The sequence below is a fragment of the Oncorhynchus gorbuscha genome, unplaced genomic scaffold, assembly GCF_021184085.1.
Source record: "Oncorhynchus gorbuscha isolate QuinsamMale2020 ecotype Even-year unplaced genomic scaffold, OgorEven_v1.0 Un_scaffold_1153, whole genome shotgun sequence".
Classification (NCBI taxonomy): Eukaryota; Metazoa; Chordata; class Actinopteri; order Salmoniformes; family Salmonidae; genus Oncorhynchus; species Oncorhynchus gorbuscha.
Window position 1 is genome coordinate 95,001 of NW_025746019.1, and position 24,542 is coordinate 119,542.

Consider the following 24,542-nt stretch of genomic DNA (forward strand, 5'->3'; position numbering starts at 1 on the left):
TCAGTGTGTCTCCTGTCCACCCACTATCAGTGTGTCTCCTGTCCACCCACTCTATCAGTGTGTCTCCTGTCCACCCACTCTATCAGTGTGTCTCCTGTCCACCCACTCTATCAGTGTGTCTCCTGTCCACCCACTCTATCAGTGTGTCTCCTGTCCACCCACCCAATCAGTGTGTCGCCTGTCCACCCACCCAATCAGTGTGTCTCCTGTCCACCCACCCAATCAGTGTGTCGCCTGTCCACCCACCCAATCAGTGTGTCTCCTGTCCACCCACCCAATCAGTGCTACATCTTCTACATGTTCCGGGTCAAATCAGTAATGTAGGAGTAATTCTGCACTGTGCTAAAGGTGTTATAACCCTATTATAACTGCTATATGTAGTACTATAACTGTTAGTAGTGCTATAACTGCTCTACTTAGTGCTATAACTGCTGTAGGTAATGTAGTTATCAGACTGACTTACCTTGACAGAGAGCAGTCGTGTCAGGTAGATCTCAGCGATGGCTTTAGTCGTGGCCTTGGCCTTCAAACTTCCTCTCTTAGATTTGACCTCATCCAGCTCGTCTGCTGGCCGCACCAGGTGGAACACCTTGTCATCTTCCAACAGGGCGTTTTCTACAGGGACACCAGGGACATGTTCAGTGGGCATCAAACGGAAGACAACAGACTCAAACAGCGTTGGACAACCTCAACTCTTTTTTGTTTCCACATGCAAACGGTTTGTCCATAATGAACACGACCCAAAGTTGAGAAGTTTTTCCAAGATGCTGATCTCAGGTCAGTAGCGCATTACCCACCCTGATAGTTAAGGTTAGGAGGACACGTAGGCTGATCCTAGATCTGTGCCTAGGGATAAAATACTGAGGATATAATGAAATCGGACTCACTTTCTTCATGGCTATCCTGGTTCTGGTGGAACTGGCGATGGGTGTGAAGCACTCTGGACAGCACCAGCGTGGCATTGTCTCTCACCTGAAACACACAGTACCACATATAGTTAACACAGTACCGTACCACATATAATTAACACAGTATCACATATAGTTAACACAGTACCACATATAGTTAACACAATACCGTACCACATGTAGTTAACATAGTACCGTACCACATATAATTAACACAGTACCACATATAATTAACACAGTACCACATATAGTTAACACAGTACCACATATAGTTAACACAGTACCACATATAGTTAACACAGTACCACATATAGTTAACACAGTACCGTACCACATGTAGTTAACACAGTACCACATATAGTTAACACAGTACCACATATAGTTAACACAGTACCACATATAGTTAACACAGTACCACATATAGTTAACACAGTACCACATGTAGTTAACACAGTACCGTACCACATATAGTTAACACAGTACCACATATAGTTAACACAGTACCACATATAGTTAACACAGTACCACATATAGTTAACACAGTACCACATATAGTTAACACATTACCACATACAGTTAACACAGTACCACATATAGTTAACACAGTACCACATATAGTTAACACATTACCACATACAGTTAACACAGTACCACATATAGTTAACACATTACCACATACAGTTAACACAGTACCACATATAGTTAACACATTACCACATATAGTTAACACAGTACCACATATAGTTAACACAGTACCACATATAGTTAACACATTACCACATACAGTTAACACAGTACCACATATAGTTAACACATTACCACATACAGTTAACACAGTACCACATACAGTTAACACAGTACCACATATAGTTAACACAGTACCACATATAGTTAACACAGTACCACATATAGTTAACACATTACCACATACAGTTAACACAGTACCACATATAGTTAACACAGTACCACATATAGTTAACACATTACCACATACAGTTAACACAGTACCACATATAGTTAACACATTACCACATACAGTTAACACAGTACCACATATAGTTAACACATTACCACATATAGTTAACACAGTACCACATATAGTTAACACAGTACCACATATAGTTAACACATTACCACATACAGTTAACACAGTACCACATATAGTTAACACAGTACCACATACAGTTAACACAGTACCACATACAGTTAACACAGTACCACATATAGTTAACACAGTACCACATATAGTTAACACAGTACCACATATAGTTAACACATTACCACATACAGTTAACACAGTACCACATATAGTTAACACAGTACCACATATAGTTAACACAGTACCGTACCACATATAAACTCAGCAAAAAAAAATAAACGTCCCATTTCACGACTCTATCTTTCAAAGATAATTCGTAAAAATCCAAATAACTTCACAGATCTTCATTGTAAAGGGTTAATCACTGTTTAGGCCCTTCTCCCCGATTGCTCAGTTTGACCACTGTGTTCTTGGGGACCTTCAATGCTGCATCATTTTTCCCCCTGGTACCCTTCCTCAGATCTGTGCCTCGACACAATCCTGTCTCGGAGCACTAGAGACAATTTCTTAGACCTCAATGGCTTAGTTATTGCTCTGACATGCACTGTCAACAGTGGGACCTTATATAAAAAGGTGTGTGCCTTTCCAAATCATGTCTAATTAATTGAATTTACTACAGGTGGACTCCAATCAAGTTGTAGAAACATCTAAAGGATGATCAATGGAAACAGGAGGCATCGGAGCTCAATTTCGAGACTCATAGCAAAGGTCTGAATACTTATGTAAATAATGTATTAAAAAAAATATATATATATATGTATATATACACACAAATGTGCAAGAATGTTTTTAAAAAACTGTTTACGCTTTGTCATTACAGGGCATTGTGTGTAGATTGCTTGGGGGATTTATTTTTATTTTTTATTATTTAAACTATTTTAGAATAAGTCAGGGGGTCTGAATACTTTCTGTATAGTTAACACAGTACAGAAACATATAGTTTGAGTTTCACATAGTTTCATTAAACTGTGAAATAGCAAAACCCAGCATTTCAACGGAATATCTGGCATGCTGAACTCCGAACATCTTTAGCCCAGGAACAATTCAAGGTTAATAAAGCCAGCCAGCCCTGATAGATATTCACATGAACTATACAGTAAGCTGAGAAGATATTCAGAGAGAACACGAATACAAGGCTGAAGTCCTCAGCAAAGTCACTCACGTTGTAATGTGCCAGGGTGTTGAGTCTCTTCCACCTGCCCTCCTTCTGTGATGTCAGGTCCATGTCAGACAGGATCTGCCCTGTAGAACCAGGCCGCCACTCTGTGGACGGGGTGGGAAGTGACCCTTATACATTACAATATTACTGAAAGGTATGGTTGAAGTCAGAAGTTTACATACACCTTAGCCAAATACATTTAAACTCAGTTTTTCACAATTCCTGACATTTAATCCGAGTAAAAATTCCTTGTCTTAGGTCAGTTAGGATCACCACTTCATTTAAGAATGTGAAATTTCAGAATAATAGTAGAGAATGATTTATTTCAGTTTTAATTTCTTTCATCACATTCCCAGTGGATCAGAAGTTTACATAAACTCAATCAGTATTTGGTAGCATTGCCTTTAAATTGTTTAACTTGGGTCAAACATTTTGGGTAGCCTTCCACAAGCTTCCCACAATAAGTTGGGTGAATTTGGCCCATTCCTCCTGACAGAGCTGGTGTAACTGAGTCAGGTTTGTAGGCCTCCTTGCTCGCACACGCTTCTTCAGTTCTGCCCACAAATGTTCTTTAGGCTTGAGGTCAGGGCTTTGTGATGGCCACTCCAATACCTTGACTTTGTTGCCCTTAAGCCATTTTGCCACAACTTTGGAAGTATGCTTGGGGTCATTGTCCATTTGGAAGACCCATTTGCGACCAAGCTTTAACTTCCTGACTGATGTCTTGAGATGTTGCTTCAATATACCCACATTTCCATCCTTATGAAGCCATCTATTTTGTGAACTGCACCAGTCCCTACTGCAGCAAAGCAACCCCCACAACATGATGTTGCCACCCCCGTGCTTCACGGTTGGGATGGTGTTCTTTGGTTTGCAAGCCTCCCCCTTTTTACACCAAACATAACGATGAGCATTACGGACAAACAGTTCTATTTTTCTTTTATCAGACCAGAGGACATTTCTTCAAAAAGGACGATCTTTGTCCCCATGTGCAGTTGCAAACCGTAGTCTTGCTTTTTTTATGGTGGTTTTGGAGAAGTGGCTCCTTCCTTGCTGAGTGGCCTTTCAGGTTATGTCGATATAGGACTCGTTTTACTGTGGATATAGATACTTTTGTACCGGTTTCCTCCAGCATCTTCACAAGGTCCTTTGCTGCTGTTCTGGGATTGATTTGCACTTTTCGCACCACAGTACGTTAATCTCTAGGAGACAGAATGCATCTCCTCCCTGAGCGGTATGATGGCTGCGAGGCCCATGGTGTTTATACTTATGTACTATTGTTTGTACAGATGAACGTGGTACCTTCAGGCATTTGGAAATTGCGGCCAAGGATGAACCAGACTTGTGGAGGTCTACAATTTTCTGAGGTGTTGGCTGATTTATTTAGATTTTCCCATGATGTCAAGCAAAGAGGCACTGAGTTTGAAGGTAGGCCTTGAAATACATCCACAGGTACACCTCCAACTGACTCAAAGGATGTCAATTAGCCTATCAGAAGCTTCTAATGTGATCACATATTTTTCTGAAAATTCCAAAGCTGTTTAAAGGCACAGTCAACTTAGTGTATGTAAACCTCTGACCCACTGGAATTGTGATATAGTGAATTATAAGTGAAATAATCTGCCTGTAAACAATTGTTGGAAAAATGACTTGTGTCATGCACAAAGTAAATGTACTAACAGACTTGCCAAAACTATAGTTTGTTAACAAGACATTTGTGGAGTGGTTGAAAAACGAGTTTTAATGACTCCAACCTAAGTGGATGTAAACTTCTGACTTCAACTGTATGTAGACTAACGTACATGCAAAAATATGAAACTCATTGTTGTTCCCCCCAACTCTTAGCACAGGATAACAGTGGTAGAACCATGTGTGTTCTCACCAAGAGCAACACTGTCCACCTTGGGTCTCTGTGAGTAGGGCAGGTTGCGGTACACCTGTTCAATGATCTTCTCCTTCACCTGAGAGATGGTGTCACAGTTTAGCACCTTCACCGGCGTCACGTCTGGTCCCTCGCCGTGCACCAGCACCTGCAGGGTCTGGTTGGACACACACAGCTGTCAATCATCTATCATCCAGAATCACACTGACCTCATGATTAGGTCACACCCATTTGTTTTGGTACATGCTAGCAACATGTTGGGTACAGCTGTCTTAAACAGCATTCTGTAGATTCATTTGCCTTGTGTGTATTGATTATCGGACTAAAATACAGTTTATTGCCTAAATGAATGAAAAACAGCATGGGGAGAGAAGACTTGAAACATGATGTCTCTCTATCAGTTTTCCCATAAATCACTGAGATGATTTCTCATCCAGATGATGACACGCTGTTTTCACAGAAGTCAATTATGAGAGCCAATCATATTACAGGGTACGTTACGAAACCCAATCATATTAGAGGGTCCATTATGAGAGCCAATCATATTACAGGGTCCGTTAAACCAACCTTATCAGTGGAGTCTGATGGAAACATTTACCTCTAGCCCATCTCTGCTCCTTATTGAGCTCTCTCTCCGCCCTCTCTCTCAACGCCCTCTCTCTCAACGCCCTCGGTCTCTCAACGCTCTCGGTCTCTCAACGCTCTCGGTCTCTCAACGCTCTCGGTCTCTCAACGCTCTCGGTCTCTCAACGCTCTCGGTCTCTCAACGCTCTCGGTCTCTCAACGCTCTCGGTCTCTCAACGCTCTCGGTCTCTCAACGCTCTCGGTCTCTCAACGCTCTCGGTCTCTCAACGCTCTCGGTCTCTCAACGCTCTCGGTCTCTCAACGCTCTCGGTCTCTCAACGCTCTCGGTCTCTCAACGCTCTCGGTCTCTCAACGCTCTCGGTCTCTCTCTCCTCACTGAGCTCTGAGACTCTGCTCAAAGTCAATATTCCATGATGTTAGTGGACATCTACAGTCACTATGTGTCCTAGGTCAAGTACGCATCACAATAATACACAGAGTGAGAACATCCATAGAGGAGCAGGTACCAGTGTGAGTAGAGGGCATTAGGACTAGATCACAGGAGCAAGAGGAGATGGTTAGACGTGATAAGACAGCCAGTGTTCTTGTATTGAGGGCTTGTGTCGTAGAATTACAAAATCAGTAGTAGAGTGGTTATAGCTGGAGCATCCAGTTCACTCAAAATGGCTGCTGGTTCACCCAGCATGGAGTGCTGCTTTGAATAGGAATATCTCTTCTATTAATTGTAATTCTTTGAGGGTGCAGTACAGTGTGTAGTAACCAGGAGGCAGTACTCCACGTCGTCCCCTAGGAGCCCCATGTCGTTCAGAGTGTACCTACCAGGAGGCAGTACTCCACGTCGTCCCCTAGGAGCCCCATGTCGTTCAGAGTGTACCTACCAGGAGGCAGTACTCCACGTCGTCCCCTAGGAGCCCCATGTCGTTCAGAGTGTACCTACCAGGAGGCAGTACTCCACGTCGTCCCCTAGGAGCCCCATGTCGTTCAGAGTGTACCTACCAGGAGGCAGTACTCCACGTCGTCCCCTAGGAGCCCCATGTCGTTCAGAGTGTACCTACCAGGAGGCAGTACTCCACGTCGTCCCCTAGGAGCCCCGTGTCGTTCAGAGTGTACCTACCAGGAGGCAGTACTCCACGTCGTCCCCTAGGAGCCCCGTGTCGTTCAGAGTGTACTCACCAGGACGCAGTACTCCACGTCGTCCCCTAGGAGCCCCGTGTCGTTCAGAGTGTACTCACCAGGACGCAGTACTCCACGTCGTCCCCTAGGAGCCCCGTGTCGTTCAGAGTGTACTTGGCCTTCTTCATCTTAGCGTCCACTGGGCCCTTCTCTACCTGGTGCTTGATGGCCTTGAACAACTTGTATAGGGGTTCGCCCGCAGAGTCCTACACACACAGTGAAGATGCACACACACACACAGTGAAGATGCACACACACACACAGTGAAGATGCACACACACACAGTGAGAGGGGAGTGAGCTCATCAGTTCTAATGAGACCATTCTCTCAGTGTAATTACTGAAGATACGGCTCCATGTTCACTGTCACACATGACTGATTGTTTAAAGAGCGCTTTAATCCTAAAATCAATAAGAACAAATCAATTGGAACATTTCATCTAAAACATTAGAAGAAATGGAGAGCGAGAGAGAGAGGGGCGAGAGAGAGGGGCGAGAGAGAGGAGCGAGAGAGAGGAGCGAGAGAGAGGAGCGAGAGAGAGGAGCGAGAGAGAGGGGCGAGAGAGAGAGGGGCGAGAGAGAGGAGAGAGAGAGAGGAGAGAGAGAGGAGCGAGAGAGAGAGGAGCGAGAGAGAGAGGAGCGAGAGAGAGAGGAGCGAGAGAGAGAGGAGCGAGAGAGAGAGGAGCGAGAGAGAGAGGAGCGAGAGGAGCGAGAGAGAGAGAGGAGCGAGAGAGAGAGGAGCGAGAGGAGCGAGAGAGAGGAGCGAGAGAGAGAGGGGCGAGAGAGAGAGGGGCGAGAGAGGGGGTTTGAAAGAGCAGGTTTGAATGAACAAGGTGAGTCTCACCCTGAGGAACTGATACAGACAGATGGACATCCAGTTACACAGCATCCTCTCCACCACCGTCTCTGACCTGTACACACAGTCAACATGTTAACTACTGTCTCTGACCTGTACACACAGTCAACATGTTAACTACTGTCTGACCTGTACACACAGTCAACATGTTAACTACTGTCTGACCTGTACACACAGTCAACATGTTAACTACTGTCTCTGACCTGTACACACAGTCAACATGTTAACTACTGTCACCACCTGGGTTTACTAGGCACCATACCAAAACACTAAGCAACAGAGAGATACTATCGAACCTTGTCCAATAACAAATGCCTGTTTTCATGAAGACAAGCCTGATTGGAAGGCAGGGTGTGTCTCACCTGCGCAGCATGAGTTTGGGGTTCTTGCTGTGCACATATTCCTCCATCAGTTCCAGCAGCAGGCTTCTCATGATGTCTGTGTAGTACTCTAGTTTACCATGCAGAGCCACGGTCAGTAAGAGGCAAAGTAGACCCTGGACCTGGCATTAAAGTCTGGACGGCCCTCCAAGGTCTTGATGAACTGAACACACAGAGACCGCAACAGAGAGATGGGGTTAGCAACTCAGTATAACGCTATAGAACATCTGTAGGTATAGAACGACCGCAATACTCAAACTATCTTGGCACAGGTACTTTAGACAGGCAGGCAGACAGACTAACAGACAGGCAGACAGAGCCAGACCGACAGGGAGAGAAACAGTCAGTCATCTCAGCTAGCTGAGTAAACCTACATTGATGAGGAAGGTCTTAGAGTTGAGCAGGTTCGAGAACTGGTTGAGGGCCTGAGCTACGATGACCTTCCGTCCCTCGGGGATGTCCAGCTTGCCAGTGATCATGACGTCGTTGTCCCCGTCTTTAGAGGGCAGGAAGAAGACCCGGTCTGTGTAGGTCTTATAGTCCAGGAAGGGGATCCTGGCCTCACTCAGGTCATTGGTCTGGTCCTCCATCTCAATCATCAGGTCTGGAGGAAGATACAGAACACAACAAGACTAGCTCCTAGGAGAACCCAAACGCAACAAGACTAGCTCCTAGTAGAACCCAAACGCAACATGACTAGCTCCTAGTAGAACCCAAACGCAACAACAAGACTAGCTCCTAGTAGAACCCAAACGCAACAACAAGACTAGCTCCTAGTAGAACCCAAACGCAACAAGACTAGCTCCTAGTAGAACCCAAACGCAACAACAAGACTAGCTCCTAGTAGAACCCAAACGCAACAACAAGACTAGCTCCTAGTAGAACCCAAACGCAACAACAAGACTAGCTCCTAGTAGAACCCAAACGCAACAACAAGACTAGCTCCTAGGAGAACCCAAACGCAACAACAAGACTAGCTCCTAGGAGAACCCTAACTGAACTCTAACTGACCTAAAACAGATAATTTTTACGAGGATTAAATGTCAGGAATTGTGAAAAACTGAGTTTAAATGTATTTTGCTGAGGTGTATGTAAACTTCAATCTTCAACTGTATATATTACCTCGACTAACCGGTGGTCCAGCACATTGACTCTGTACCGGTACCCCTGTATATAGTCTCCACATTGACTCTGTACCGGTACCCCTGTATATAGTCTCCACATCGACTCTGTACCGGTACCCCTGTATACAGTCTCCACATCGACTCTGTACCGGTACCCCTGTATATAGTCTCCACATTGACTCTGTACCGGTACCCCTGTATATAGTCTCCACATTGACTCTGTACCGGTACCCCTGTATATAGTCTCCACATTGACTCTGTACCGGTACCCCTGTATATAGTCTCCACATTGACTCTGTACCGGTACCCCTGTATATAGCCTCCACATTGACTCTGTACCGGTACCCCTGTATATAGCCTCCACATTGACTCTGTACCGGTACCCCTGTATATAGTCTCCACATTGACTCTGTACCGGTACCCCTGTATATAGTCTCCACATTGACTCTGTACCGGTACCCCTGTATATAGTCTCCACATTGACTCTGTACCGGTACCCCTGTATACAGTCTCCACATTGACTCTGTACCGGTACCCCTGTATATAGTCTCCACATTGACTCTGTACCGGTACCCCTGTATATAGTCTCCACATTGACTCTGTACCGGTACCCCTGTATATAGTCTCCACATTGACTCTGTACCGGTACCCCTGTATATAGCCTCCACATTGACTCTGTACCGGTACCCCTCTATATAGTCTCCACATTGACTCTGTACCGGTACCCCTGTATATAGTCTCCACATTGACTCTGTACCGGTACCCCTGTATATAGTCTCCACATTGACTCTGTACCGGTACCCCTGTATATAGTCTCCACATTGACTCTGTACCGGTACCCCTGTATATAGCCTCCACATTGACTCTGTACCGGTACCCCTGTATATAGCCTCCACATTGACTCTGTACCGGTACCCCTGTATATAGTCTCCACATTGACTCTGTACCGGTACCCCTGTATATAGTCTCCACATTGACTCTGTACCGGTACCCCTGTATATAGTCTCCACATTGACTCTGTACCGGTACCCCTGTATATAGTCTCCACATCGACTCTGTACCGGTACCCCTGTATACAGTCTCCACATTGACTCTGTACCGGTACCCCTGTATATAGTCTCCACATCGACTCTGTACCGGTACCCCTGTATACAGTCTCGCTATTGTTATTTTACAGCTGCTCTTTAACTATTTGGTACTTTTATTTCTTATTTTCTAAACTGCACTGTTGGTTAGGGGCTTGTAAGTAAGCATTTCACTGTAAGATCCACACCTGTTGTATTCGGCGCATGTGACTAATAACATTTGATTTGATAGTGTGTGTGTAATGTTATAGCAGTGTATGTGGTGTGTGATAGTGTGTGTGTAATGTTATAGCAGTGTATGTGGTGTGTGATAGTGTGTGTATGTAATGTTATAGCAGTGTGTGTGGTGTGTGATAGTGTGTGTGTGTAATGTTATAGCAGTGTGTGTGGTATGTGATAGTGTGTGTGTGTAATGTTATAGCAGTGTGTGTGGTGTGTGATAGTGTGTGTGTAATGTTATAGCAGTGTGTGTGGTGTGTAATGTTATAGCAGTGTGTGTGGTGTGTGATAGTGTGTGTAATGTTATAGCAGTGTGGGTGGTGTGTGATAGTGTGTGTGTAATGTTATAGCAGTGTGTGTGGTGTGTGATAGTGTGTGTGTAATGTTATAGCAGTGTGTATGGTGTGTGATAGTGTGTGTGTAATGTTATAGCAGTGTGTGTGGTGTGTGATAGTGTGTGTGTAATGTTATAGCAGTCTGTATGATGTGTAATGTTATAGCAGTCTGTATGGTGTGTAATGTTATAGCAGTCTGTATGGTGTGTGATAGTGTGTGTGTAATACTATAGCAGTCTGTATGGTGTGTAATGTTATAGCAGTCTGTATGGTGTGTGATAGTGTGTGTGTAATACTATAGCAGTCTGTATGGTGTGTAATGTTATAGCAGTGTGTGTGTAATGTTATAGCAGTGTGTATGGTGTGTGATAGTGTGTGTGTAATGTTATAGCAGTCTGTATGGTGTGTAATGTTATAGCAGTGTGTGTGGTGTGTGATAGTGTGTGTGTGTAATGTTATAGCAGTCTGTATGGTGTGTAATGTTATAGCAGTGTGTATGGTGTGTGATAGTGTGTGTGTAATGTTATAGCAGTGTGTGTGGTGTGTAATGTTATAGCAGTCTGTATGGTGTGTAATGTTATAGCAGTCTGTATGGTGTGTAATAGTGTGTGTGTAATACTATAGCAGTGTGTGTGGTGTGTGATAGTGTGTGTAATGTTATAGCAGTCTGTATAGCGTGTAATGTTATAGCAGTCTGTATAGTGTGTAATAGTGTGTGTGGTGTGTGATAGTGTGTGTAATGTTATAGCAGTCTGTATGGTGTGTAATGTTATAGCAGTCTGTATGGTGTGTAATGTTATAGCAGTGTGTGTGGTGTGTGATAGTGTGTGTGTAATGTTATAGCAGTGTGTATGGTGTGTAATGTTATAGCAGTCTGTATGGTGTGTAATGTTATAGCAGTCTGTATGGTGTGTAATGTTATAGCAGTGTGTATGGTGTGTGATAGTGTGTGTGTAATGTTATAGCAGTCTGTATGGTGTGTAATGTTATAGCAGTCTGTATGGTGTGTAATGTTATAGCAGTCTGTATGGTGTGTAATGTTATAGCAGTCTGTATGGTGTGTAATGTTATAGCAGTGTGTGTGGTGTGTGATAGTGTGTGTGTAATGTTATAGCAGTGTGTATGGTGTGTAATGTTATAGCAGTCTGTATGGTGTGTAATGTTATAGCAGTCTGTATGGTGTGTAATGTTATAGCAGTCTGTATGGTGTGTAATGTTATAGCAGTCTGTATTGTGTGTAATGTTATAGCAGTCTGTATGGTGTGTGATAGTGTGTGTGTAATGTTATAGCAGTGTGTATAGTGTGTAATGTTATAGCAGTGTGTGTGGTGTGTGATAGTGTGTGTGTAATGTTATAGCAGTGTGTATGGTGTGTGATAGTGTGTGTGTAATGTTATAGCAGTCTGTATGGTGTGTAATGTTATAGCAGTGTGTGTGGTGTGTGATAGTGTGTGTGTAATGTTATAGCAGTGTGTGTGGTGTGTAATGTTATAGCAGTCTGTATGGTGTGTAATGTTATAGCAGTCTGTATGGTGTGTAATAGTGTGTGTGTAATACTATAGCAGTGTGTGTGGTGTGTGATAGTGTGTGTAATGTTATAGCAGTCTGTATAGCGTGTAATGTTATAGCAGTCTGTATAGTGTGTAATAGTGTGTGTGGTGTGTGATAGTGTGTGTAATGTTATAGCAGTCTGTATGGTGTGTAATGTTATAGCAGTCTGTATGGTGTGTAATGTTATAGCAGTGTGTGTGGTGTGTGATAGTGTGTGTGTAATGTTATAGCAGTGTGTATGGTGTGTAATGTTATAGCAGTCTGTATGGTGTGTAATGTTATAGCAGTGTGTATGGTGTGTGATAGTGTGTGTGTAATGTTATAGCAGTCTGTATGGTGTGTAATGTTATAGCAGTCTGTATGGTGTGTAATGTTATAGCAGTCTGTATGGTGTGTAATGTTATAGCAGTCTGTATGGTGTGTAATGTTATAGCAGTGTGTGTGGTGTGTGATAGTGTGTGTGTAGTGTTATAGCAGTGTGTATGGTGTGTAATGTTATAGCAGTCTGTATGGTGTGTAATGTTATAGCAGTCTGTATGGTGTGTAATGTTATAGCAGTCTGTATGGTGTGTAATGTTATAGCAGTCTGTATTGTGTGTAATGTTATAGCAGTCTGTATGGTGTGTGATAGTGTGTGTGTAATGTTATAGCAGTGTGTATAGTGTGTAATGTTATAGCAGTGTGTGTGGTGTGTGATAGTGTGTGTGTAATGTTATAGCAGTGTGTATGGTGTGTGATAGTGTGTGTGTAATGTTATAGCAGTCTGTATGGTGTGTAATGTTATAGCAGTGTGTGTGGTGTGTGATAGTGTGTGTGTAATGTTATAGCAGTGTGTGTGGTGTGTAATGTTATAGCAGTCTGTATGGTGTGTAATGTTATAGCAGTCTGTATGGTGTGTAATAGTGTGTGTGTAATACTATAGCAGTGTGTGTGGTGTGTGATAGTGTGTGTAATGTTATAGCAGTCTGTATAGCGTGTAATGTTATAGCAGTCTGTATAGTGTGTAATAGTGTGTGTGGTGTGTGATAGTGTGTGTAATGTTATAGCAGTCTGTATGGTGTGTAATGTTATAGCAGTCTGTATGGTGTGTAATGTTATAGCAGTGTGTGTGGTGTGTGATAGTGTGTGTGTAATGTTATAGCAGTGTGTATGGTGTGTAATGTTATAGCAGTCTGTATGGTGTGTAATGTTATAGCAGTGTGTATGGTGTGTGATAGTGTGTGTGTAATGTTATAGCAGTCTGTATGGTGTGTAATGTTATAGCAGTCTGTATGGTGTGTAATGTTATAGCAGTCTGTATGGTGTGTAATGTTATAGCAGTCTGTATGGTGTGTAATGTTATAGCAGTGTGTGTGGTGTGTGATAGTGTGTGTGTAATGTTATAGCAGTGTGTATGGTGTGTAATGTTATAGCAGTCTGTATGGTGTGTAATGTTATAGCAGTCTGTATGGTGTGTAATGTTATAGCAGTCTGTATGGTGTGTAATGTTATAGCAGTCTGTATTGTGTGTAATGTTATAGCAGTCTGTATGGTGTGTGATAGTGTGTGTGTAATGTTATAGCAGTGTGTATAGTGTGTAATGTTATAGCAGTGTGTGTGGTGTGTGATAGTGTGTGTGTAATGTTATAGCAGTGTGTATGGTGTGTGATAGTGTGTGTGTAATGTTATAGCAGTCTGTATGGTGTGTAATGTTATAGCAGTGTGTGTGGTGTGTGATAGTGTGTGTGTAATGTTATAGCAGTGTGTATGGTGTGTAATGTTATAGCAGTGTGTATGGTGTGTAATGTTATAGCAGTGTGTATGGTGTGTAATGTTATAGCAGTGTGTATGGTGTGTGATTGTGTGATAGTGTGAACATACCTGTGAATTCCTTCTTGCATCGGTCTCTCACGCTCTCCTCCAGATGATCCAACTGGTGTTTGACTTTCTCATACTCTCTCTCTGCCTGCTGGCTCTTCCTCCTGTCACATAGGAACAGTCCATTAGACATTAACACATAGGAACAGTCCATTAGACTACTAACACATAGGAACAGTCCATTAGACTACTAACACATAGGAACAGTCCATTAGACTACTAACACATAGGAACAGTCCATTAGACATTAACACATAGGAACAGTCCATTAGACTACAGACATTAACACATAGGAACAGTCCATTAGACTACTAACACATAGGAACAGTCCATTAGACTACTAACACATAGGAACAGTCCATTAGACATTAACACAAAGGAACAGTCTATTAGATAACAGACATTAACACATAGGAACAGTCCATTAGACTACAGACATTAACACATAGGAACAGTCCATTAGACTACTAACACATAGGAACAGTCCATTAGACTACTAACACATAGGAACAGTTCATTAGACATTAACACATAGGAACAGTCCATTAGACTACTAACACATAGGAACAGTCCATTAGACTACTAACACATAGGAACAGTCCATTAGACATTAACACATAGGAACAGTCCATTAGACTACTAACACATAGGAACAGTTCATTAGACTACTAACACATAGGAACAGTCCATTAGACTACTAACACATAGGAACAGTTCATTAGACTACTAACACATAGGAACAGTCCATTAGACTACTAACACATAGGAACAGTCCGTTAGACTACAGACATTAACACACAGGAACAGTCCATTAGACTACTAACACATAGGAACAGTCCATTAGACTATTAACACATAGGAACAGTCCATTAGACTACTAACACAAAGGAACAGTCTATTAGATAACAGACATTAACACATAGGAACAGTCCATTAGACTACAGACATTAACACATAGGAACAGTCCATTAGACTACTAACACATAGGAACAGTCCATTAGACTACTAACACATAGGAACAGTCCATTAGACTACTAACACATAGGAACAGTCCATTAGACTACTAACACATAGGAACAGTCCATTAGACTACTAACACATAGGAACAGTCCATTAGACTACTAACACATAGGAACAGTCCATTAGACTATTAACACATAGGAACAGTCCATTAGACTACTAACACAAAGGAACAGTCTATTAGATAACAGACATTAACACATAGGAAGTCCATTAGACTACAGACATTAACACATAGGAACAGTCCATTAGATTACAGACATTAACACATAGGAACAGTCCACTAGACTACTAACACATAGGAACAGTCCATTAGACTACTAACACATAGGAACAGTCCATTAGACTATTAACACATAGGAACAGTCCATTAGACTATTAACACATAGGAACAGTCCATTAGACATTAACACATAGGAACAGTCCATTAGACTACTAACACATAGGAACAGTCCATTAGACTACTAACACATAGGAACAGTCCATTAGACTACTAACACATAGGAACAGTCCATTAGACTACAGACATTAACACACAGGAACAGTCCATTAGACTACTAACACATAGGAACAGTCCATTAGACTACTAACACATAGGAACAGTCCATTAGACTACTAACACATAGGAACAGTCCATTAGACTACTAACACATAGGAACAGTCCATTAGACTACTAACACATAGGAACAGTCCATTAGACTACTAACACACAGGAACAGTCCATTAGACTATTAACACATAGGAACAGTCCATTAGACTATTAACACATAGGAACAGTCCGTTAGACTACTAACACACAGGAACAGTCCATTAGACTACAGACATTAACACATAGGAACAGTCCATTAGACTATTAACACATAGGAACAGTCCATTAGACTATTAACACATAGGAACAGTCCATTAGACTACTAACACACAGGAACAGTCCATTAGACTACAGACATTAACACATAGGAACAGTCCATTAGACTACAGACATTAGAACTACATGAGTGGTGCTTGATGGGAAGTGTAGTTGTGTACCTGTAGCAGTAGACGGACACAGCTATGAACAGTAGCATAGGGACGATGACAGCTGGGATGATGATAGCCAAAGGAACCTCATACTTCCTCTCATAGTTCACTGAGCCCACCACCCACTCACCATTACCAAACTTTATCTGTTAGGGAGGGAGGGAGAGAAAGATAGATATAGAAAGCAAGAGAATGAGAGAGATGAGGGAGAGTGTGGGAGAGAGATGGACAGAAAGAGAGATGGACAGAAAGCGAGAGAGAGAGACAGAAAGAGAGATGGACAGAAAGAGAGATGGACAGAGAGAGACAGAGAGAGACACAGAGAGAGAGACAGAGAGAGAGAGAGACAGAGAGAGAGAGACAGAGAGAGAGAGACAGACAGAGAGAGAGAGACAGAGAGAGAGAGAGAGACAGAGAGAGAGAGACAGAGAGAGAGAGAGATGGACAGAGAGAGAGAGAGAGATGGACAGAGAGAGAGAGAGAGAGAGATGGACAGAGAGAGAGAGAGAGATGGACAGAGAGAGAGAGAGAGAGAGATGGACAGAGAGAAAGAGAGAGATGGACAGAGAGAGAGAGAGAGATGGACAGAGAGAGAGAGACAAAGAGAGAGAGAGAGAGAGACAAAGAGAGAGAGACAAAGAGAGGGAAAGATGGATAGAGAGAGAGAAAGAGAGAGATGGACAGAGAGAGACAGAGAGACAGAGACAGAGATGGACAGAAAGAGTGACAGAAATAGAAAGAAAGAGTGACAGAGAGAGATGGACAGAGAGAGAGAGAGGTGGACAGAGAGACAGAGAGAGAGATGGACAGAGAGACAGAGAGAGAGAGATGGACAGAGAGAGAGAGAGGTGGACAGAGAGACAGAGAGAGAGATGGACAGAGAGACAGAGAGAGAGAGATGGACAGAGAGAGAGAGAGGTGGACAGAGAGACAGAGAGAGAGATGGACAGAGAGACAGAGAGAGAGAGATGGACAGAGAGACAAAGAGAGAGATGGACAGAGAGACAGAGAGAGAGATGGACAGAGGGAGAGAGAGATGGACAGAGAGAGAGTTCAAGTCAGCTAAAGGCAAATAGAAGAAAGCTCATTCGCTACAAGACGTGTATAATTGTGGAGAGTCAGATATACATCAAGGTGTTGATAGTGATATTTCTCTGTCAGGACTGAGTGGTCCCGGTCAGAAGACTAGGATTATTGTATGGTTGAATCAGGTGTGTTACTGCCTTGACTGAAGTGAATGCCTGCAACAGGACATTGGATTCAGTTTGGACAGCCCTGATTTAGATAGAAATGTACTGGAACACAAGCACCTATCTGAAATACATGATGAGAGCCAGAGAGACATATCAGCTTGTCCAGTGCTAATGCCTGAAGCCTCTCTCTCTATGCCTTGGGTTTAGACAGAAGGCCAGTGTTGTCACCGTTAGGTCCAAAGGGTCGGAGCTGGTGTCTCTGCGCTGGCGTTTGGAGCGGGCTCTGGGCTGGGTGGACGGAGCTTCCAGGAACAGCTTGTCATCCTGCAGGATGGTCACCTTACAGGACGCATCTCCCACGAACGCCTGGGCTTCTTCAGCTGTCATGGCCTTGCTGAAACCACGACCCTGGGGAGAAAGAGGTGGCTGGTCGTCAACCTCAGGACTGCAGGGACATGCAATCATTTGTAAAAGCAGATATGATTACCTCAATATTGATATGAATTCTATCAATACCAATGCACTATAATTGTCTTTTCTCTCTGAGGGGACATCATAGTCACAAAGCAGAATACATGTTTGTTTGCCCTTTTTCTCTCCAATTTCGTGGTATTCAATTGGAAGTTACAGTCTTGTCTCATCGCTGCAACTGCCGTACGGACTCGGGAGAGGCGAAGGTCGAGAGCTGTGTGTCCTCCGAAACACAGGGGACATCACTTAACTTGACCACTTAACCTGGAAGCCAGCCGCACCAATGTGTCGGAGGAAACACCGTACACATGGCGACCGTGTCAGCGTGCACTGCGCCCGACCCGCCACAGGAGTCGCTAGTGCGCGATGAGACAAGGACATCCCTGCCGGCCCAAACCTTCCCCTAACCTGGACGACGCTGGGCCAATTGTGCGCCGCCCCATTGGTCTCCCAAGCGCAGCCAGCTGCGACAGGGCCTGGACTCGAACCCAGAATCTCTAGAGGCACAGCTAAGACCACCGTGCAACTCGGGAGGCTGAAGCAGAATAACATTTAAGCCACAATGGCCGACAGGAAAACGATAAGAGAGCATTACCAGAAATAACAAACAAAAAAACGCCTAAACAGTAACCATGACAACACAACCCCATAAGAGTAGTGTTACTGTTCTTTACCGTAACGATGATGATGGAGGTTTCAGTGATGATGTTCTTGGTCAGTTCATTGAAGAATGGGTCGGGGTGGTACTCAAAGGAATTCAGTTCCTCTATCACGTTGTCTAGCTGGAGGAAGGCCCTAAAGGACTGGGTCTCAGAGGACCTGTTCACCACTGGACTGTCAAACAGCAGCACAGTGTCGTTCTTATGTACGGCATACTGGATGAACTGGAGAGGAGGGCAGAGAGAGAGAGATATTTCATTCCTGGCAGGACACTGTGTCTGTGTTTAGTCTCACAGAAAAGTCTGTAGTCACTGACAAAAACATACAACTCACTGAGTCACTGTTGACATGCTAGCTACCTGCCACGGATAATACCACAGCTAGAGTACTGTACACCAGGACATGCTAGCTACCTGCCACGGATAATACCACAGCTAGAGTACTGTACACTAGGACATGCTAGCTACCTGCCATGGATAATACCACAGCTAGAGTACTATACACTAGGACATGCTAGCTACCTGCCACGGATAATACCACAGCTAGAGTACTGTACACTAGGACATGCTAGCTACCTGCCACGGATAATACCACAGCTACAGTACTGTACACTAGGACATGCTAGCTACCTGCCACGGATAATACCACAGCTACAGTACTGTACACTAGGACATGCTAGCTACCTGCCACGGATAATACCACAGCTAGAGTACTGTACACTAGGACATGCTAGCTACCTGCCACGGATAATACCACAGCTAGAGTACTGTACACTAGGACATGCTAGCTACCTGCCACGGATAATACCACAGCTAGAGTACTGTACACTAGGACATGCTAGCTACCTGCCACGGATAATACCACAGCTAGAGTACTGTACACTAGGACATGCTAGCTACCTGCCACGGATAATACCACAGCTACAGTACTGTACACTAGGACATGCTAGCTACCTGCCACGGATAATACCACAGCTAGAGTACTGTACACTAGGACATGCTAGCTACCTGCCATGGATAATACCACAGCTAGAGTACTGTACACTAGGACATGCTAGCTACCTGCCACGGATAATACCACAGCTAGAGTACTGTACACTAGGACATGCTAGCTACCTGCCACGGATAATACCACAGCTAGAGTACTGTACACTAGGACATGCTAGCTACCTGCCATGGATAATACCACAGCTAGAGTACTGTACACTAGGACATGCTAGCTACCTGCCACGGATAATACCACAGCTAGAGTACTGTACACTAGGACATGCTAGCTACCTGCCACGGATAATACCACAGCTAGAGTACTGTACACTAGGACATGCTAGCTACCTGCCATGGATAATACCACAGCTAGAGTACTGTACACTAGGACATGCTAGCTACCTGCCATGGATAATACCACAGCTAGAGTACTGTACACTAGGACATGCTAGCTACCTGCCACGGATAATACCACAGCTAGAGTACTGTACACTAGGACATGCTAGCTACCTGCCATGGATAATACCACAGCTAGAGTACTGTACACTAGGACATGCTAGCTACCTGCCATGGATAATACCACAGCTAGAGTACTGTACACTAGGACATGCTAGCTACCTGCCACGGATAATACCACAGCTAGAGTACTGTACACTAGGACATGCTAGCTACCTGCCATGGATAATACCACAGCTAGAGTACTGTACACTAGGACATGCTAGCTACCTGCCACGGATAATACCACAGCTAGAGTACTGTACACTAGGACATGCTAGCTACCTGCCATGGATAATACCACAGCTAGAGTACTGTACACTAGGACATGCTAGCTACCTGCCATGGATAATACCACAGCTAGAGTACTGTACACTAGGACATGCTAGCTACCTGCCACGGATAATACCACAGCTAGAGTACTGTACACTAGGACATGCTAGCTACCTGCCATGGATAATACCACAGCTAGAGTACTGTACACTAGGACATGCTAGCTACCTGCCATGGATAATACCACAGCTAGAGTACTGTACACTAGGACATGCTAGCTACCTGCCATGGATAATACCACAGCTAGAGTACTGTACACTAGGACATGCTAGCTACCTGCCATGGATAATACCACAGCTAGAGTACTGTACACTAGGACATGCTAGCTACCTGCCATGGATAATACCACATCTAGAGTACTGTACACTAGAGGGATTAGAATACACAAGAACTTGTGGAATGGTATACTAACCTCAATGGGAGGGGACTCTAGAATGATAACATTAGGTGTATTGTAATAGTAGTGAGTAGTGTGTACTGACCTCAACAGGAGGGGACTGAGAGAAGTCATCAGCAGAGGGCAGCACCTTCATGGTGGCTCTCTGGATGAGGTCAAAACCACTGCCCACACACACGATCCTCCTGCCTCCACTGAAACACCAGACAACACACACGTCAGCTCTCAATACAACACACACGATCCTCCTGCCTCCACTGAAACACCAGACAACACACACGTCAGCTCTCAATACAACACACACGATCCTCCTGCCTCCACTGAAACACCAGACAACACACACGTCAGCTCTCAATACAACACACACGATCCTCCTGCCTCCACTGAAACACCAGACAACACACACGTCAGCTCTCAATACAACACACACGATCCTCCTGCCTCCACTGAAACACCAGACAACACACACGTCAGCTCTGAAAACAACACACACGATCCTCCTGCCTCCACTGAAACACCAGACAACACACATGTCAGCTCTGAAAACAACACACACGATCCTCCTGCCTCCACTGAAACACCACACAACACACACATCAGCTCTGAAAACAACACACACGATCCTACAGCAACTCTCTGTTGGCTGAGCTCCCTGCTTGTGCCATCAAACCTGTGCAACTCAGCAGAACGCTGCAGCTCCCTGATGTTCAACCTTCCTAACTTCTCCCATGTCAGCCCCCTGATGTTCAACCTTCCTAACTTCTCCCATGTCAGCCCCCTGATGTTCAACCTTCCTAACTTCACCCATGTCAGCCCGCTCCTCCACACACTGCACTGGCTTCCAGTCAAAGCTGAATCCACCACAAGACCCTGGTACTTACCTACGGAGCAGCAAGAGGACCTGACCCTCCCTACCTTCAGGCTGTGTTCAAACCCTACATCCTAACCAGAGTACTCTGTTCTGCCACCTCTGGTCTCTTGGCTCTCCTACCCCTACGGGAGGGCAGCTCCAGCTCAGCCCAGTCCAACCTCTTCTCTGTCCTGGCACCCCAATGGTGGAACCAGCTTCCCCCTGAAGCTAGGACAGCAGAGTCCCTGTCCGTCTTCTGAAAACATATTTTGTGAACCAACACTCGCACTTGACTCTTTTCTCTCTTACTAGCTGGGACTTTGAAGATATAGACAGATGAAACATGTCCTTCCAGTACTATGACTGATTCATTTTTATTTAACCAGGCAAGTCAGTTAAGAACAAATTCTAATTTTCAATGACGACCTAGGAACAGTGGGTTAACTGCCTTGTTCAGGGGCAGAACGACAGATTTGTACCTTGTCAGCTCGCGGATACAACCTTGCAACCTCCCGGTTACCTGTCCAACGCTCTAACCACTAGGCTACCTGCCGCCCCATGGGGTTGTCCCACCTAGCCATCTCAAGATGACGGCACTAACTATGCGGCTCTGGAAAAGAACGTCTGCTAAATGACTAACATGTAATCCTCCTGCCTCCACTGAAACACTAGACGACGACACCATACATCAGGGTCATGTTAGGAAGCACAACACAGGAGAAACCTCTTGAAACGTTTTGAATGTGTCCAATAAGAAACGGCCATTTAATTATCCGCTTAAAAGTGTTTTGCATTCAACTCAAGCTTGGCTTAAAGAGGCGCTTTGACTTCCACCCCCTCTGGGGCACTGTGGACTCCACTCACCATACGAAGCTGGTCTTGGGGCTGTAGTCCGTGAGTTTGGGGTTCTCGGAGTACTGGAAGTTGAAGGTGACGGGGACATCCTTGGTGGTGCTCTTCCCATACTTCACCGAGACTCTCAGGGACTCCAATGGAACCTTTTGTCCCTTGTATACACCTGTCTTACAGGTGATCTCACTGCCAAACGACAACCTGAGGGAGAAACGGGGACAGAGAGCATCATGGGAAAGGTCAAACAGGGGTCGTAGTGTTGAGGGGAGAGAGGGTCATCTCAAAGGAACAAGTCAAACACATTTACTGTATGGCTAATATATTTCAGAGATCGGCCTTGAGAGAAGAAGAGAATAGGACATGACTCAGGCAACCTGTCCAGACAGCAACCTGCAGGGGTTGGAAGACAAGTATGATCATCCTTACACTTCACAGGGCGTTCCCCCCACTGTGACAATGACATCATTCTTGTTTGCCGTATCCAGGTGTTTCCCAGAGATGGTGATGACTGTTCCCCCGGCCACAGGGCCCTTCAGGGGGGAAACTTTCTCAGGGATGGGGTCCTGGAGGGGATAAGAGATGAGACATCAGTGATAAGGTAACATACTTAGGTCCTGGATGTTTTCTTGACTGCATGACCTGACAAGGAAAAACTCCTCTCCTGACCTTCTAACATTCTATATGGTTATTTAGCAGATGTTTTCATCCAAAGTCTTTTACAGTTAACAACCCAGAGCCCACTGTCCAACAACCCAGAGCCCACTGTCCAACAACCCAGAGCCCACTGTCCAACAACCCAGAGCCCACTGTCCAACAACCCAGAGCCCACTGTCCAACAACCCAGAGCCCACTGTCCAACAACCCAGAGCCCACTGTCCAACAACCCAGAGCCCACTGTCCAACAACCCAGAGCCCACTGTCCAACAACCCAGAGCCCACTGTCCAACAACCCAGAGCCCACTGTCCAACAACCCAGAGCCCACTGCTCAACAACCCAGAGCCCACTGTCCAACAACCCAGAGCCCACTGTCTAACAACCCAGAGCCCACTGTCTAACAACCCAGAGCCCACTGTCCAACAACCCAGAGCCCACTGTCCAACAACCCAGAGCCCACTGTCCAACAACCCAGAGCCCACTGTCCAACAACCCAGAGCCCACTGTCTAACAACCCAGAGCCCACTGTCCAACAACCCAGAGCTCACTGTCCAACAACCCAGAGCCCACTGTCTAACAACCCAGAGCCCACTGGGACCACCAGTTAGACCTCATGTCACGTCCCATTCCCCTTCACTGGTTTATCACCACAGCACAGCTACTGAACACCACAACACAGCTACCTAACACCACAACACAGCTACCTAACACCACTTTATCACCACAGCACAGCTACTGAACACCACAACACAGCTACTGAACACCACTTTATCACCACAACACAGCTACTGAACACCACAACACAGGTACTGAACACCACAACACAGCTACTGAACACCACTTTATCACCACAACACAGCTACTGAACACCACTCAGTACTTTATCACCACAACACAGCTACTGAACACCACATCACAGCTACTGAACACCACATCACAGCTACTGAACACCACTTAGTACTTTATCACCACAACACAGCTACTGAACACCACTTAGTACTTTGTCACCACAACACAGCTACTGAACACCACTTTATCACCACAACGCAGCTACTGAACTCCACTTTATCACCACAACACAGCTACTGAACACCACTTTATCACCACAACACAGCTACTGAACAACAGTTAGTAATTTATCACCACAACACAGCTACTGAACACCACAACACAGCTACTGAACACCACTTAGTACTGTTTGATGAGAAAATACAGTACTAAGTGTTGCGAGTAGACAGCCAGATCTGGAGCAGACCAACTTAAAACGACGAAGAGACAGACAGAGAACCAGAGAGCAAACGAGAGCCAGAGAGCAAACGAGAGCCAGAGAGCAAACGAGAGCCAGAGAGCAAACGAGAGCCAGAGAGCAAACGAGAGCCAGAGAGCAAACGAGAGCCAGAGAGC

The 24,542-nt window shown here is 44.7% G+C and overlaps 1 pseudogene; it reads right to left on the reverse strand.

Annotated features, from left to right (window-relative positions):
- Positions 1-24,542, reverse strand: part of LOC124021633 — a 59,407-nt pseudogene that overhangs the window by 9,752 nt on the left and 25,113 nt on the right.